This window comes from Rhineura floridana, chromosome 3 (genome assembly GCF_030035675.1).
Source record: "Rhineura floridana isolate rRhiFlo1 chromosome 3, rRhiFlo1.hap2, whole genome shotgun sequence".
Lineage (NCBI taxonomy): Eukaryota > Metazoa > Chordata > Lepidosauria > Squamata > Rhineuridae > Rhineura > Rhineura floridana.
In genome coordinates, this window is record NC_084482.1 from 79,928,606 (window position 1) to 79,947,274 (window position 18,669).

Below are 18,669 nucleotides of genomic sequence, written 5' to 3' on the forward strand. Positions count from 1 at the left end.
ATTCCTACTTTGGCTCAGTGTCCTCCCAAAAGAGGGTCTATGGCCCTCCTGAGAAATGTGAAGTTGAAGGGGCAGTATTACAGTTTGAGATTGATAGACAAATGGTCAAGGAATACCTAATCACTTTGAATGAGTTCAAACCTCCAGGGCCCGATGAACTGTATCCTAGAGTATTGAAGGAGCTGGCTGTATCCCCCTTCTTATAACTGTGCATTTGGTTTCTTTTTCCTAAGTATAGAACTTTGCATTTATCCCTCTTGAATTTCATTCTGTTGTTTTCAGCCCAATGCTCCAGCCTATCAAGGTCCCTTTGAATTTTGTTTCTGTCTTCCACAGTATTAGCTGTGCCCCCCCAATTTTGTATCATCTGCAAATTTGCTAAGCATGCTCTGTACCTCCTCATCCAAGTCGTTAATAAAAATGTTGAAGAGCACTGGGACCAGGACCAAGCCCTGTGGTACCCCACTCGTTACTTCTGCCCAGTTTGAGAAGGAACCATTGATAAGCACTCTTTGAGTATGATTCTGGAGCTAACTGTGGATCCATCTGATACCTAGGGAGGTGGTGGGCTCTCCAATACTGGAGGCCTTCAAGAAGCAGCTGGACAGCCATCTGCTGAGTATGCTATAATTTGGATTCCTGCACTGAACAGAGGGTTGAACTCAATGGCCCTACAGGCCCCTTCCAACTCTGCAATTCTATGATTCTAAGTCTGCTCACTCAAGATTTTCCCTAAGGATGGATGTTTCATGATCACAATACCCTATAATTACTTAAGTGTCCCTGAAAAAGCAGCCTGTATAGTAAGATGACCCTTGAAAAGTTAAATATTAGAACTTTGTACTATGGGCTAGAGTTAGACTCCATCCCTTGGACTTTTCTTTGCTCTGCTTTTCAGTTTCAGTTTCAGTTGTGTGCTGTATTCACCCATCCATAAAGAAGGTATGGTGATATGAGAGGGACATGTCAGGTAAGGGGAACGCGGCCCAGACATGTAGTGGGTGTGCCGTGTTCCGGTCCTTCTCATACCTGCAGGGTTGTTGGTTGTCCTATCCAGAGCTTGTGTACCTCTCAGGTTTGTGTATGTGTACCTCTCAGGTTTGTTTTCCAGTCCTTCTAACTTGTGGTCCAGATTGCAGAGCGTTGGTAGCAAATACCCCATGAACATGCCGTTCTCCCGTTGCAGGATATCTAGGGACTGGGCTAGTGGCTCCATAATCTCTGTGTATTCCTGTACCGCTTCAATCTCAGCAGCTGTGATCCTGGACAAGGAGCAGCGGTCCATTATGGCATGCATTTTTAGTGGCACAGTTGACAGGAGCTCATGTAGTTGCTTCAATACATCAAAGATGGAATTCCACCTGGTCTTATTTGGTACCTTCAGATACACACCACATTGCGCATGGATATACTCAGCAATCTGGGCTGACTGGTTCTGCTTGGACCACAACTTGCTGCACTTTCCCATCAAGGAACGAAACTGTTTCTTGAAAGGACCAAGAAGACTACTTTTGGAGGAGTCAGAAAGCATGGCCTCTATGTCTTGTGTTGCCACAAGGTTGAGGGTGTGGCTAGCACATCTCTGGTGTGGTGGTAAAACAAAATCCTCTCCTGAGTCTGCAGCTTCTTCCTCTGCCTCAGGTCCTGTGTCCAGGATCTCACAGATAGGCACAAACTCCACCTCAGCCTCCTCCTCCTCCTGGTTATCACCATCATCGTCACTGGTGCCTGCAGCTTCCACTGGTTCTTTGGCCATGAAAACTCTGAACGCTTTCACAAAGTTGGAGCCATTGTCTGTAGTAGTGCACATAACTTTGTTGTGGATCCTGTACTGCACATGTACATCATGCAGTGCTTTTGAAAGGACATCGTATGTATGGCGCCCCTTCAGACGCTTACAAGCCAAGGCCCCGACCTCACGTTTCAGGGTAGTTGGGTTGATCCAGTGGGCTGTTACCCCAAAGTAACTCTTTTTGCCATTGGTCCAACAATCTGCAGTGGTTGCTATATATGCCACAGCACCCATTCGGTTTGTAAGAGTTTCTCTCATGTGGCATGCTCTCTTCTCAATTCTGTCTCTCAGAGTCTTGGCACATATGATGGTGAGATCTTTGGGGAGTCCAATGCGAACCAGATTTCTGAACCTCACTTTCTAGTTTTGCCTCCTCAGGATCAACAAGCTGTGACTCAAGTGGCCGCACTAACTGACTGCTGCTCTCAGCAGCAAAACCTGCAACAGGCGTCTCTGTAATGAACAAGAGATAATGCTCCTATATGGGTGAACTTCAGCTGTGATGTGCCCCCATCTCTTCCCCATGCTGCAAGATCCCCCAGTCAGAGTGGAAGTAAGCAGGTCGATAGCACAATTAAAAGAGATCCTATTTGCATCATTTTTGCTCACTAAATAACCCTGCCTGGACCAGTCTAACCTACTATCTCACAGGGTTGTTGTGAGAACAAAATGAGACTAGGGTTCAAATCCCCACATAGCCATGAAGCTCACTGGGTGACCTTGGGCCAGTCACTGCCTCTCAGCCTCATGAAAACCCTATTCATAGGGTCACCATAAGTTGGAATCAACTTGAGGGCGGTACATATATTTTTTATTTTGAATATCATGATTATGATAATAAATATGCAGCATTACAAATTAATTCTGTATGAGAAGCATTCCATGCCAAGCTTGGAAAACCAAGGATGAGGTATAAAATGTAGACAAAAATACTTTTGACAAAATGCCGTTTATATTTTATATTTTATATATATGAGCCTGGGTAGGGAACATTTAATCTAGCCTACTTGCTTTCAGCAAGAAGGGTTAAGTGTCTTCAGGCTAGGGCAGTCACCAGAAGGCCACAGCAGAGACAAAGGAGCCTAGTGTTGTGGAGATGTTAGATGGGAGCTTTGGGGAGTAAAGATGGAGGCTCCTGAAGGCTGCAATTCTAAACACACTTACTAAGGGATTAAGCCCCATAGAACTCAACAGGACTGACTTCTAAGTAGATATAGTTTGGACTGTGCTGTTGGTAAACCTTGACTAGGGTTCTTCTGCAAAGACATCCATATCCAAGCAGGGTTGGCAACCCCCTGCCTGGAATACCCTGCCCTTATCTTTTAATGTGGCTGCTCCAAATGTTTTTACAGATTTGACCCTTTACTTCAGAAAGAGGTCTGAAAAATGAGTAAGAGTAAGAAGTATCTTTTAAAATTGTTCTTTTCAATTCACTCTTGAATGAACATCATACCTAGGGCAGATCCATACCATTCCTTTAAAGCACATTCAACACCCATTTGAAGCACATGAATCCCACCACAGAATCATGGGAACTGCAGTTTGTTAAGAGTGGTGAGAACTATAACTGTGAGGGGGAAATGACACTTCCCAGAATTCTTTAGGGGAAGTCATGTGCTTTAAATGCGGGTCGGATGTGCTTTACACATATTGTGTGAATCCGCTTAATAAATTTTGCCTGCATGTAAATTGTTTTAATTAATTTTTCAAAATGGAAATAAGCTATAAAGTGTAGTGGGTGACCATGGGCTACTCACCATTTCTCAGCCTATCTGCCCCTCAGGATGAAAACAATGGAGAACCATGACTACCCCAAGGCATACTTAAAATGTAAAGGAAGTATTGTACAGCCATAGTATGCAATTGGATACTTATAGGGACACAGCATGACAAAACTGGGTGGAAGTAATGAGTGGGGTACCACAGGGCTCGGTCCTGGGCCCAGTGCTCTTCAACATTTTTATTAACTACTTGGATGAGGAGGTACAGAGCATGCTTATCAAATTTGCAGATGATACAAAATTGGGGGGCATAGCTAATACCGTGGAAGACAGAAAGAAAATTCAAAGGGACCTTGATAGGCTGGAGCATTGGGCAGAAAACAACAGAATGAAATTCAAGAGGGATAAATGCAAAGTTCTACACTTAGGAAAAAGAAACCAAATGCAAAGTTATAAGATGGGGAATACTTGGCTCAGCAGTACGACACGCAAGAAGGATCTTGGAATTGTTGTTGATCACAAGCTGAATATGAGCCAACAGTGTGATGTGGCTGCAAAAAAGGCAAATGCTATATCAGGCTGCATTAACAGAAGTATAGTTTCCAAATCATGTGAAGTATTAGTTCCCCTCTATTCAGCACTGGTTAGGCCTCATCTTGAGTGCTGTGTCCAGTTCTGGTCTCTGCAATTCAAGAAGGATGCAGACAAACTGGAACAGGTTCAAAAGAGGGCAACAAGGATGATCAGGGGACTGGAAACAACACCCTATGAGGAGAGATTGAAGCAACTGAGCATATTTAACCTGGAGAAGAGAAGACTGAGGGGAGATATGATAGCACTCTTCAAGTACTTGAAAAGTTGCCACACAGAGGAGGGCCGGGATCTCTTCTCGATGATCCCAGAGTGCAGGACACAGAATAATGGGCTCAAGTTGCAAGAAGCCAGATTTCGACTGGACATCAGGAAAAGCTTCCTAATTGTTAGAGCCATACAACAATGGAACTAATTACTAGAGAGGTAGTGGGATCTCCGACACTGGAGGCATTCAAGAGGCAGCTGGACAGCCATCTGTCAGGAATGCTTTGATTTGGATTCCTGCATTGAGCAGGGGGTTGGACTTGATGGCCTTATAGGCCCCTTCCAACTCTACTATTCTATGATTCTATGAAAATATTTATATAAGCATGACTATCAAATATGTTTATTTATATAACTTGTAAAGATATTTATAGTGCAATCCTATGTTTGTTTACTCAGAAGCAAGTCCCAATGTATTCAATGGGGCTTACTCAACCAGGGAAAACTGCAGCCTCAAGTGATAAGGAACTTGTTCTTTTAACAAGTCCTTTAAGTTGAGACCTTATCCCAGTCTGCGTCTATGTTGAAATTGCTTTTTAATATGTTTTTAAACTTTTTCTTAAAAAAAAGTTTTTAAAGCTTTTAAAAATGTTTTTAAAGATGTTTTGTTTTAATATATTTTAAAGTCTGTTTTTATGATTTTTAAAGTGTTTTTAGTGCTTTTGTTTGCTGCCCTGGGCTCCTACTGGGAGGAAGGGTGGGATATAAATCAAATAATAAAAATAAATAAATAAATAAACTTCATTCATTTTTTAAAAAAATGAGTATTAGTTTCCTACATAATAAAAACTGTGATAAACCCTGCCTAATTTCTTTAAAAATAGGGTTGGAGGGAGAGAGATTTACAACACAAACACAAGTCTGCACTATGTTTATTCACAAGTCCCATTAATTTACAGCACAATCCTAACCATGTCTACTCAAAAGCAAGTCCTAATGGAGTTCAATGGGGTTTACTCCAGGTACATGCTTTACTCCCAGAAATGGCTTTACTCCCAGAAATGCAGATAGTGGATTAAATACTTTCATATTTCATAGCCCAGGGTCTTTGGACAGAAGAGGAAAAAAAACATTAAGCCATATTACTTATGCAAACTGCAAAAAACTCAAAGCCACCATATTCTGACGTTCAGCCTAGGCATGCCTGGATCAACAAGTCACAACTCTGGCGTCATCGGCTACAATCATGAAAGGGCGGGGTTACAGCCAGAGCTTTGAAAAGTTACTTTTTAAAACTACAACTCCCATCAGCTCCAGCCAGCATGGCCACTGGATTGGGCTGATGGGAGTTGTAGCTACAGCATGGATCTGATTAAAAAAAAGTTGTGCGGGGGGGTTGACATTTTGGTGTATATCTCGGGAATTAGACCACCTAGAAACTTACTTTTTTTTTTAAATTGAAGCTGAGAGTCCGGAGAGTAAGGGGTGATAGCCAGAGAGCTGGAGGCCCCCCCAAAACCAGAGACTCCAGCTGAAAACACACACACTGGGGCACATACATACACACACACACAAATCATCAACACTCACCTCCACAGCTCTTCGCCATTCTGCTGCTGCCTTCCTTGCCCTGGCTTTTTCCTCCGGCGTCCATTTTTTCCACTCAGAGGCTAGCAGGCCCTGCCTATTCACCTCTTCCCTCATGCCTCCTAACACAGATCACAAGAGAAGAGTCTGCGCAGAGGTCCAATCAGTGTGAGGCACATGTCTTGTGTTAACCAATCACAGCCAGGAGCTGACTTCCCCTTGTTCCCGCCCCCAAGTAACGTCCAACCTAACGTGGAAACATTAAAGTTGCAGCTGAAAAGTAGGGAAATTACTAGTCGTTCCTTTACTTGCCAAATGTAATGGAATTACCCACTCGTTATTTAAAATTGTAACTAATTACAAGTAACTCGTTAAAAATAACGAGTTACTTCCAAGCTCTGGTCCTATCAGCCAACTCTCAGATCTCCAGTTGCTGCTTTTTAATGCCAGATCGGTACATAATAAAACCTCCCTCGTCCATGATTTGATTGTGGACGAGGCGGCCGATCTGGCATGTATAACCGAGACCTGGGTGGGCGAACAGGGAGGAGTTAGTCTCTCCCAGCTCTGCCCACCGGGGTATCTGGTTCAGCACCATGGTAGATCTGAGGGTCGGGGAGGCGGGGTTGCTGTGGTCTATAAGAGTTCCATCTCACTCACCAAGCACCATGTCCATGCAATCACTGGTCTGGAGTGTTTGCACCTTGTGCTGGGCCAGAGGGACAGACTGGGAATCCTTTTGGTGTACCGCCCACTTGCTGCCCAATGGCTTCCCTAACTGAGCTGACGGAAGTGGTCTTGGAGGTACAGTTGAGATCCCCCAGACTATTAGTACTGGGAGATGTCATCATCCATGCCGAGGCTACTTTGTCCGGGGCAGCTCAGGACTTCATGGCTGCCATGACAACCATGGGGCTGTCTCAATACGTTAGTGGTCCAACACATACATCGGGGCATACTCTTGACCTGGTTTTTGCTACTGGACATGGGGATAGTGATCTGGATGTGGGGAGTTTTACATCTCTCCCATTGTCATGGACAGATCACTGCTTGCTGAAGTTTAGACTTTCAGTAGCCTTTTCCCTCTGCAAGGGTGGGGGACCTATTAAATTGGTCCACCCCCAGAGACTAATGAATCCTGAAGGTTTTCAAAAGGCTCTGGGGGGTTTTCCTGCTGATAAGACTGGCACTCCTGTCAAAGCCCTGGCTGATCTGTGGAATGCAGAGATGACCCGGGCTGTTGACACGATTGCTTCTGCACGCCCTCTCCTCTGTAGAGCTCATACAGCTCCTTGGTATACTCCGGAGCTGAGAGCGATGAAACAAGACAGGAGGCGGCTTGAGCGGAGATGGAGACGAACTCCCGACGAATGCAATTACGAGCTGGTTCATGCTTCTACTAAGCTCTATGTAGGAGCGGTGAGGGCGGCGAAAAAACAACATTTCGCCGCCACTATTCAGTCATCTCTCTCACGCCCAGTGGAGCTTTTTAGAGTGGTTCGTGGTCTACTCCATCCAGGCCTTCAGGACACGGCAGATACATCGGTAGCTCAATGTAATAAATTTGCTGAGCACTTCCAGCATAAGATCTCATGCATTCGCTGGGACAGACTCCTATTTAATAGCAGTTAATCCTATTGAGGTGTCCGGAGCACAGTCTTGTCATGTTTTGTTGGATGAGTTTCAGTTGGTTCAGTTCGAGGACGTGGACAAGGTGCTTGGACAGGTTCGTGTGACCACTTCAGTACTGGATCCTTGCCCCTCTTGGCTAATAAAAACTAGCAAGGAAGGAACAGTTCCACGAGAGGGAGTGGTCCCTGGTTGTCTGAAAGAGGCGGCAGTGAGACCACTCCTGAAAAAACCTTCCTTGGACCCAGAGGATTTCAGCAGCTACAGACCAGTAGCCAATGTTCCGTTCCTGGAATGAGTGGTTGCTGACCAGCTCCAGGCGCTATTGGATGAAACCGATTATCTAGATCCATTTCAATCGGGGTTCAGGCCTGGTTTTGGCACTGAGACGGCCTTGGTCGCCCTGTTTGATGACCTATGTCGGGAGAGAGACAGAGGGAGTGTAACTCTGTTGATTCTCCTTGACCTCTCAGTGGCTTTTGATACCATCGACCATGGTATCCTTCTGGAGAGGCTTGCGGAATTGGGAGTTGGAGGCACTGCTTGGCAGTGGTTCCGCTCCTACTTAACGAGTCGTCTCCTGAAGATAGTGCTTGGGGAACATTGCTCGACACCGTGGGTTCTCCAATGTGTGGTCTCGCAGGGTTCGGTTCTGTCTCCCATGCTTTTTAACATTTATATGAAGCCGCTGGGGGCGGTCATCAGGAGTTTTGGAGTGCGTTGTCATCAGTACGCTGATGACACGCAGCTCTACTTCTCCTTTACATCTTCTTCAGGTGAGGCAGTCGAAGTGCTGAACTGTTGCCTGGCCGCGACAATGGACTGGATGAGAACTAACAAACTGAGACTTATTCCTGACAAGACTGAGATGCTGTTGGTGGATGGTTTCTCTGATCGGATGGTGGATATATACCCTGTCCTGGATAGGGTTACACTCCCCCTAAAGGAACAGGTTCGTAGTCTGGGAGTCATCTTAGACTCTTCCCTCACACTTGAGGCTCATGTAGCCTCGCTGGCCCGGAATGCGTTCTACCAACTTCGGTTGGTAGCCCAGCTACGTCCCTATCTGAGTAAGGAGGACCTCACATCAGTGGTACATGCTATGGTAACCTCGCGTCTGGACTACTGCAATGCGCTTTACGTAGGGCTACCTTTGAAGACGGTTCGGAAGCTACAGCTAGTGCAAAATGCGACGGCCAGACTGCTAACAAGAACTAAGCAGTCTGAGCATGTAACACCTGTGCTAGCTCGCCTGCACTGGCTTCCAATATGCTTCCGGGCCAGATTCAAAGTGTTGGTACTTACCTATAAAGCCTTATACGGCGCAGGACCACGATATCTGTCGGAACGCCTCTCCCGATATGAACTGGCCCATACACTACGGTCTACTACGAAGGCCCTCCTCCGGGTTCCAACCCATAGGGGAGCCCGGAGGGTGGTGACAAGATCTAGGGCCTTCTCAGTGGTGGCCCCCGAACTATGGAATAGTCTCCCCGAGGAGGTGCACTTGGCACCGACACTATCATCTTTTCGGCGCCAAGTTAAAACCTTTCTCTTCTCTGAGGCATTTTAATTCATGTTAATTTTAAAGTATTATAATCTGATTTTAGACTGTACAGTTTTTTGTACAGTTTTGCATTGTGTTATATTATATTGTGTTATCTTTTATTGTATTTTTAATGTTCACCACCCAGAGAGCTGTTGCTAGTCAGGCGGTATATAAGCTTAAATAAATAAATAAATAAATAAGCATGTTTGTTTGCCTGCAGTAAAAAGAGTTTGTTTATTCTGCAGCTATTATAATAAGTGGAGATGATTGGGTGCATGTTGCTAAAGGGTGAAATAAAGAAATTACTTAAAGTGTTCTGAAAAAGATGGCTACCCTAAGTTACTCTTTTAAAGTACTCACTATATGCACAATCATAGTGGCTATTTTTCTTCTTTTTCCTGATTATTTGATGGCAACAGCTCTAGGTTAGAAATATTGCTGTGTACACTACAGTTAGCTAGCTGGCTGACTGGCGGTCATCTAGGCTGTAATTCAGGCCTAATTTCTGATTTTCCCTATATGTGCAGCTCAGCATGAGGTCTTCTCAGAGTTCCTGGACAGAAAAATCAACCAAGCAACCAGAAAAAAAAATCCAATGGCTTTCCACAATTAGTTTCCTATCACTTAGTTAGTCTTTTCTATGCAGTCAGTTAAAAAGTTTTCCCTTGATTGTCCAACAGGAAGGAAAATCTAAAGGTCAGCAACAAGACTAGGAGGAGGGACTCTGAAATAAGAGTTAATGAACACACCCTATAGTATTTATTTTCTCTCTGCCCTTCTCTAAACTTGTAGTATGGACAAGTTTGTTTTTCAGGTGAATATAAAACAGAGATACCTAAGCCAGCATCAAAGCCAAGCTCAGGAGCTCACTGTCATTACCAAAGTAGTTCAGTTCATGAAGAATCAGAACACAGGGATAGACCACAGGTGAAAAGGGACTGTAGCTATAGGCAAAGTGAAACTTTTGAGTCTGGTATTCCTGGGGGGATCACTCAAAAAAGGGTGAGTCAATTCAACAGTTTAAACTTCATTCATGGAGGTTAACACACTCTCTGGTTGGAGGAGGAGTGATGGGGAAGGTCACTACCTTTTCCTTCCACTGCCCTGGCCCTCACATCCTCTCCACCAGTGAGGGGAAGATTTGCTTGCGCTATGCCCTCCCCCCCATACTCTACCTAGAAATGTGGCTGTCCCACCAAACAAGGAAGGTTGGCTACAGGACCGGGTGGAGAAGGATAGGCCACACTTGGAAGCCTTTTCATTGTGACAATGGGAAGCTCCACAACCATCTCCCCTCCTACAGGAAAGATCATAGCTCAGTGGCAGATAGGGTTGCCAGGTCAGAAGCATCGCAAAACCTGAGATTTGAGGGGCAGGCCCTAGTGATGTCACGGGGCAGGCCCTAGTGATGTCATTAAGCATGATACATTAAGCATCAGTCACAGTTGCTTGGAGCATACAATTAAAAATATATCTGATTGGAAATTAAGATAGAAATCTTAGCTAAAAGATGGAGCCTGGATAGGGAACATTTAATCTAGCCTACTTGCTTTCAGCAAGAAGGGTTAAGTGCCTTCAGGCCAGGGCAGTCACCAGAAGGCCACTGCAGGGACAAAGGAGCCTAGTGTTGTGGAGATGTTAGATGGGAGTTTTGGGGATTAAAGATGGATGCTCCTGAAGGCTGCAATTCTAAACACACTTACTAAGGGATTAAGCCCCATAGAACTCAACAGGACTGACTTCTAAGTAGATATAGTTTGGATTGTGACTTCCGGGAAGGGTGACTTCGCTTGTGCCTGCTTTTGGGACGGGCTCCCGCCTCAAAAGAAGCTTATTCAGATATAAATCAGTCAGAACATTTTTTTTTTGACTGATGAAATTTCTCCCGGGCAGGGAGAAACGTAGAGATCAACCTCAAAAGCCTGTTTTTGTTGGGAGGACTGGATTTCATTAATTTATGAGATAAGGTCCAGCCAACAATGCCGGACGGACTTCCTAACAAGCTCTATCTGCTTAAGCGATACGTTTATCTTTTCTTTAAAGAGAGAACGGACTAACAGGCAAGCACCCTTCTTTCTATTATTTTTTTTACTTGGTTTAAATTGTTGCAGCAAAAGGAGATTTGTCAGATTGATCGGCTTTGGACAACTTCTGGGTGAGATATAGCTCTTCTCTGTTATTCACGAAATTAACAGCTTATCTCTGTTTCTGTCGCAAAAAGCTGTCCTGGAAGTGCATTCTAAAGATAATAAACAGAAGAGGGATTTCTATTCCTGATTTCTATTCTGAGGAATATTATATTGTCTGGGACTATTCTCTTTTTGGTCTATTTTATTTTGACGAATCTGCTTCTTCACGACGCCACTAACTGTTTTGATGCTGGGAACTAAATTTGTTTTGCATTCTTGAACATAGAGAGATAAGGCAGGTTGCTCTGTTTATACTCTGATGTCATCAAGCCTGGAACATTAACGCAATTGTTGCTGAAATAAGAAGTGGTTCTTTATTTTTGTTTTGCTTTGTTTTCGTGGTTTTAAAAATGGCAATCAAGAAAGTGGCTGAGAATCTGGAAGTAATTATGTTTCAGAAAATAATGGATGAGATTGAGATAACGAAACAAACCCTGCGACAGGGTAGTAAGGAGCTGAAAATTGAACTGAGCAAAATGACGCAGGAGCTTAAAGAAATAGGGGATCCTGTGAGAGAGGAGAATGAGATCAGAGATGAGAAAAGAAAAAATAAAGGGAAGATACAAGCCCTGGAGATTGGAACAAATGTGGAATTGGAAAAAGATCTGGAGTTTATGGATATTAGAAATAAAATCTACTGTTTGGAATTTAACGTTATCTCTGAAGAAATTAATGAAGATATTAGAGATAAAGTTATCAATGGCTTGGATAATCTTCTGGACTGGAATGATGTGATGGAGCTTGATATAGAGAAAATCTATGGAATTAACTGCAGCCATGTGACAATGGACAAACTCTTAAGAGATGAGCCAGTGCATTTTGTAAAAAAGAAGAACACAGATATGACTTTACAACAGTATTTCAGCAACTTATTCAGAATTGATGGCATGAAAATATTTGGGATAGAGGAAATTCCCATCAGACTCTTATTATATGACTATGGCTACAACAGCAAGATTATTATGGAATACTGGTAATGGAAGATTGGACACTGAAATTACTGGACTTAACAGGACTATTGAAGATGGAAGATGGAACTAATAGGGATAATGGAATAATGGCTATTGAAATTATTGGACCTAACAGATTCTGATGAGATGGATTAATCGAAATGTTTATTTGGACTATGGTTATGACAATAAGATTATTATAATTATTAACGAGATGGATTAATTGACATGTTTATTTGGAGAAAAATTGATAGATATATTTCTTAAAGTATTGAAACCTCTCTTTGACTTTTTGTGGAAAGAATAAAGTAATGTTTATGAGATTTGATGATTAATTAAGATAACTACTGGAGGAAAGTGATTTTATAATATGATTTAAGAGACAGGATTGTTATATATTGTAGACCTATAACTGATTTGATATGTGACAAATGGGAAGTCAACATTTTATTTTTTTTTGTTTAATCATTTTTGTTTTGTTTTGTTTTTTGTCTTTGAATGTTTTATGATTTTGTTTTCTATGTTTTATGAAAATTTGAATAAAAATTATTGTAAAAAAAAAGGATATAGTTTGGATTGTGCTGTTGGTAAACCTTGACTAGGGTTCTTCTGCAAAGACATCCATATCCAAGCAGGGTTGGCAACCCCCTGCCTGGAATACCCTGCCCTTATCTTTTAAGAACTGGGCATGTTTAGCCTGGAGAAGAGAAGACTGAGGGGAGATATGATAGCACTGTTCAAGTACTTGAAAGGTTGCCACACAGAGGAGGGCTGGGATCTCTTCTCAATTGTCCCAGAGTGCAGGACATAGAATAATGGGCTCAAGTCGCAAGAAGCCAGATTTCGACTGGACATCAGGGAAAGCTTTCTAACTGTTAGAGCCATATGACAATGGAACCAATTACTAGAGAGGTAGTGGGCTCTCCAACACTGGAGGCATTCAAGAGGCAGCTGGACAGCCATCTGTTGGGAATGCTTTGATTTGGATTCCTGCATTGAGCAGGGGGTTGGACTTGATGGCCTTATAGGCCCCTTCCAACTCTACTATTCTATGAAAATATTTATATAAGCGTGACTATCAAATATGTTTATTATTTATACAACCTGTAAAGATATTTATAGTGCAATCCTATGTTTGTTTACTCAGAAGCAAGTCCCAATGTATTCAATGGGGCTTACTCAACCAGGGAAAACTGTACCCTGAAGTGATAAGGAACTTGTTCTTTTAACAAGTCTTTTAAGTTGAGACCTTATCCCAGTCTGCGTCTGTGTTGGAATTGCATTTTAATATGTTTTTAAACCTTTTCTTAAAAAAAATGTTTTTAAAGCTTTTAAAAATGTTTTTAAAGATGTTTTGTTTTAATATATTTTAAAGTCTGTTTTTATTATTTTTAAAGTGTTTTTAGTGCTTTTGTTTGCCGCCCTGGGCTCCTACTGGGAGGAAGGGGGGGATATAAATCAAATAATAAATAAATAAATAAAAATAAATAAACTTCATTCATTTTTTTTTAAATCAGTATTAGTTTCCTACATAATAAAAACTGTGATAAACCCTGCCTAATTTCTTTAAAAATAGGGTTGGAGGGGGGAAGATTTTCAACACAAACACAAGTCTGCACTATGTTTACTCATAAGTCCCATTAATTTACAGCACAATCCTAACCATGTCTACTCAAAAGTAAGTCCTAATGGAGTTCAGTGGGGTTTACTCCAGGTACATGGGATTATTAGAATTGCTTTACTCCCAGAAAAGCAGATATTGGATTAAATACTTTCATATTTCATAGCCCAGGGTCTGACTCTTGGACAGAAGAGGAAAAAAACCGTTAAGCCATATTACTTATGCAGACTGCAAAAATCTTAAAGCCACCATTTTCTGACATTGAAATTCAGCCTAGGCATGCCTGGATCAACAAGTCACAACCCTGGCTTCATTGGCTACAATCTTGAAAGGGCAGGATTACAGCCAGAGCTTTGAAAAGTTACTTTTTTGCCTGTTAGAGTCCATTTTTCTTTGAAGAAAAGATAAACGTGTCGCTGTAATCAGCTAGAGCTTGATGAAAGTCCGTCCGGCATTGCAGTTTGAACCTTCTCTCATAAATAAATGAAATCCAGTCCTCCCCACATAAACAGGCTTTGTGGTTAATCTCTACGTTTCTCCCTGTCTGGGAGAAAATCTTTACCAGTCAAAAAGAACGTTTTGACTGATTTTAAAGCTGAAAAAGCTTCTTCTGAGACAAGAGCTCGACTCAGAGGCAGCACAGGCAAAGCAACCCTTCCCGGAAGTCTCCTTCTTTCTATTGTCTTTTTTCACTTGGTTTAAATTGTTGCAGCAAAAAAGAGATTTGTCAATGAATCAGCTGTGAAGAACTTCTGGGTGAGTTATGGCTTTTCTCTTTCACTCACGAAATTAAGGAGGAAAGAAATCGAAAAAGCTTATATTTGTTTTTATTGCAAAAAGCAGTCCTGGAGGTGCATTCTAAAGATACCAACGGAAGAGGGATTTCTATTTCGAGGAGGGGGGGGAATTATTTTTTTTGAGTCTATTTCATTTTGACGAATCTGCTTGTTCATGACGCCACTAATTGTTTTGATGTTGGGAACTAAGTTTGTTTTGTATTCCTGAACACATAAAAGATAAGGCAGGCTGTATTGTCTACACTGATGTCAGCAAGCCTGTAATATTAACCCAATTGTGGCTGAAATAATTTTTGTTTCTGTGGTTTTAAGAATGACAACCAGGAAAGTGATTGAGACCATGGAAGAAATTATGTTTCAGAAAATAATGGGTGAGATTGAGATAATGAAACAAACCCTGAGACAGGGTAGACAGGAGATGAAAATTGAATTTAACAAAATGACGCAGGAGCTTAAAGAAATAGGAGATTCTGTGAGAGAGGTGTTTGATGAGATTAGAGATGAGAAAAGAAAAATTAAAGGGAAGCTACAAGCCCTGGAGATTGGAACAAATGTGAAATTGGAAAAAGATTTGGAGTTTATGGATGTTAGAAATAAAGTTTACTGTTTGGAATTCAACGTTGTCTCTGAAGAAATTAATGAAGATTTTGGTGGTAAAGTTATCAATGTCTTGGATAATTTTCTGGACTGGAATGATGTGATGGAGCTTGACATAGAAAAAATCTATGGAGTTGGCTACAGATATGTGACAGTGGAGAAACTCTTAAGAGATGAGCCAGTACATTTTGTAAAAAAGAAGAACAGAGATATGACTTTGCAGCAATATTTCAGCAACATATTCAGAATTCTTGACTGGAATGATGTGATGGGGCTTGACATAGAAAAAATTTATGGAATTAACAACAAATATGTGACAATGGAAAAACTTTTAAGAGATGAGCCAGTGCATTTTGTAAAAAAGAAGAGCAGAGATGTGACTTTACAACAATATTTCAGCAACATATTCAGAATTGATGGCAAGGACATATTTGTGATGGGGGAAATTCTCATCAGACTCTTGTTATATGACTATGGCTATGACAGCAAGATCATCATGGGATACTGATAATGGATGAATGGATACTGAAACCACTGGATTTAACAGGACTATTGAAGATGGAAGATGGAATTAATATTGATAATGGAAGAATGGTTATGGAAATTATTGGACCTAACAGATTTGACGAGATGGATTAATCAATATGTTTATTTGGACTATGGCTATGACAACAAGATTATTATGGGATACTGATAATGGAAGAATGGCTACTGAAATTACTGGACTTAACAGGATTATTGAAGATGGAAGATGGAATTAATACAGATAATGGAAGAATGGCTATTGAGATTATTGGGCCTAACAGATTTGAATCAGATGGATTAAGCGACATGTTTATTTGGAGAAAAATTGAAAGATATATCTCTCAAGGAATTGAAACCTCTCTTTGACTTTTTGTGGAAAGAATAAAGTAATGTTTATGAGATTTGATGATTAATTAAGATAACTACTGGAGGAAAGTGATTTTATAATATAATTTTAGAGACAGGATTGTTATATATTGTAGACCTATAACTGATCTGCAACAAATCGGAAGTCAACATTTTATTTTATTGTTTAATTGTTTTTGTTTTGTTTTGTTTTTTGTCTTTGAAAATTTGAATAAAAATTAATGATAAAAAAAGAAAAGTTACTTTTTTAAACTACAACTCCCATCAGCCCCAGCCAGCATGGCCACTGGATTGGGCTGATGGGAGTTGTAGCCAGAGCAAGGAATTGTCCTAAAGATCTGTAAAAAAAACAGTCGCGCGGGGGGGTTGACGTTTTGGTGTATATCTCGGGAACCAGACCACCTAGAAACTTAATTTTTTTTAAATTGAAGCGGAGAGTCCAGAGATTAAGGGGTGTTAGCCAGAGCCCCCCCAAAAAACCAGAGACTCCAGCTGAAAACCGGAGATTACACAACATGGGGGCAATTCTGGCTGGAGGTGAGAAAAGCAAGGGCGGGGCCAGAGTCTCCGGCTGTTTGCCGGAGATCTGGCATCGCTAGTGGCAGAGCATATGGTTTGCACGCAGATTAAAGTTCAATCTCTGGCACCTCCAAGTAGGGCTGGGAATTTCTCCTGCTTAAGATCAACTGCCAGTGTAGACAGTACTCAGATAGATGGACCAATGATCTGCCTTGGTATCTTCCTACTGGGAGGAAGAGTGGGATTTTATTATTGTTGTTGTTGTTGTTAATAATAATAATAATAATAAATCAGACACTTCAAAGACCCTCCTATTTCCCCGACATGCCCTCAACAGGATCTAGTATACATTTTCACTGCAGCTTCCATCACCACCACCTTCAGTCTGACTGACAGGGCTTTAGATTTGGTGGCTTTTCCACCATGGATTCTCCCCCCCATCACAAAGGATTGTTCTGCCCAAGTGTCCAAAACTGTATGTAGATGAAACCAAAAAGTTACAAGAATGAAAACCCCAAACTAAACTTCATAAAGTTGCTTAGCTCTGGTCTGGCCTCAAGAAAGGGAGAATTCCCCCACCCTGTTTCCATACCTGTTTAGTTGCAATTATGCCTCAGTGTTCTGACTCAATGCTCAATCTAAATGTTTAAATTGCCACATTTTAACAATTAGTACTGTGATCAACAGTTTTCTTAAAGGTAAACTCATGTACCAGGTTCTGGTTACCTGTGCTCAACAAAGAGCTGATTACAGCTGGATTTCCTTGCTCAGATCTCTACTGACTTTTGCATTCCTTCAGCTGTGATTGTTTCCATCCCTCTGCCTAATCTGAATCTACCCTTATTAGCACAGGGGACCAGAAAATGGATACTACATTCAAAGGAACCAAAATGGCTCTCATCCCCTCCCCCTTCTCAGGTGGTAAATTGGGGGTGGCAATTTCATTGCTATTTGTGGGGACTACAAGTCTCTGTCTGAATTTTTTTTAGGGGAAGGGAATCTTACCTTTTTTTAAAAAATGTCCAGAAGCACTCAAGGAAGGAAGGAAGGAAGAAGGAAGGAAGGGCGCTACTGATGCTACATTGCCAAAAACACTGTCAAAGTTGGTGGCTATTAGGGCTGGGATCCATTGGCTGGTGCCATTTTGAAAGCATTCCATTGACCAAACAGGATGGTATCAATTCAATGCTTTTATCAATCCATTTTTCCTCTTCTAAAAATTATATTAATACCTATATTTTAAAGGAAATATTGATAATTTTAAAGGCAAAGCCTTTAAAAGAAATATCAATAAATGACAGGAAATATTGATAAAATTATCATTCTTAATATCAATATTTTAAAGGTGGGCTTAAAGGATCCTTAAAAAAAAAATCAGTTTTCTGAAGTAGCTGTGGAAAATTGCTACATAAAAATCCAATCCTCAGTGATAGAGAATAAGTGAATTAGTGGAAAACTTGGTATCAAATCTGAATTGGGTGGTATTCTAGCACATCCCCACTGGCTATTAAAGCTTTTTTTAAAAAACGAAGAACCACCATTTCTCCCTGAAATGGTGTGCATTGTTTCCTGCTACTGTTCTCTCCCATTTTGGTGCTTGTCCAAAATCCCCTCCTCAAACTTCACGAACCTCAAAATGGGAAGATTGGAGATGAGCTATACATTCCAAACAAGTTTTCCCTGTAACATGAACACTTCCTTATCTATACTAGAAATGCTTTGCCAAATGCATGCAAATATTGCATTGGTTTTCATTACAGCTGCATGAAACTAGCTTATATTCTTCTTGCGATCACTTTCTCATATGAATTTCAGCTGATGAACCCTTGGCTGATAAACATATTTGTCTTCAAACTTATCCCTACATATTTTTCAATACTGAAAGTTTTTATTCTTTTTGGTTGTTAAAGAGATCTGACAGCACAATCCTGCACATGCTTACTCATAAGTAAGTCCCACTGTGTTTCATTCATTAATTTATTACGTTCAATTGACCAGCCAGGTCCCACTGCGTTCAATGGGGCTTATT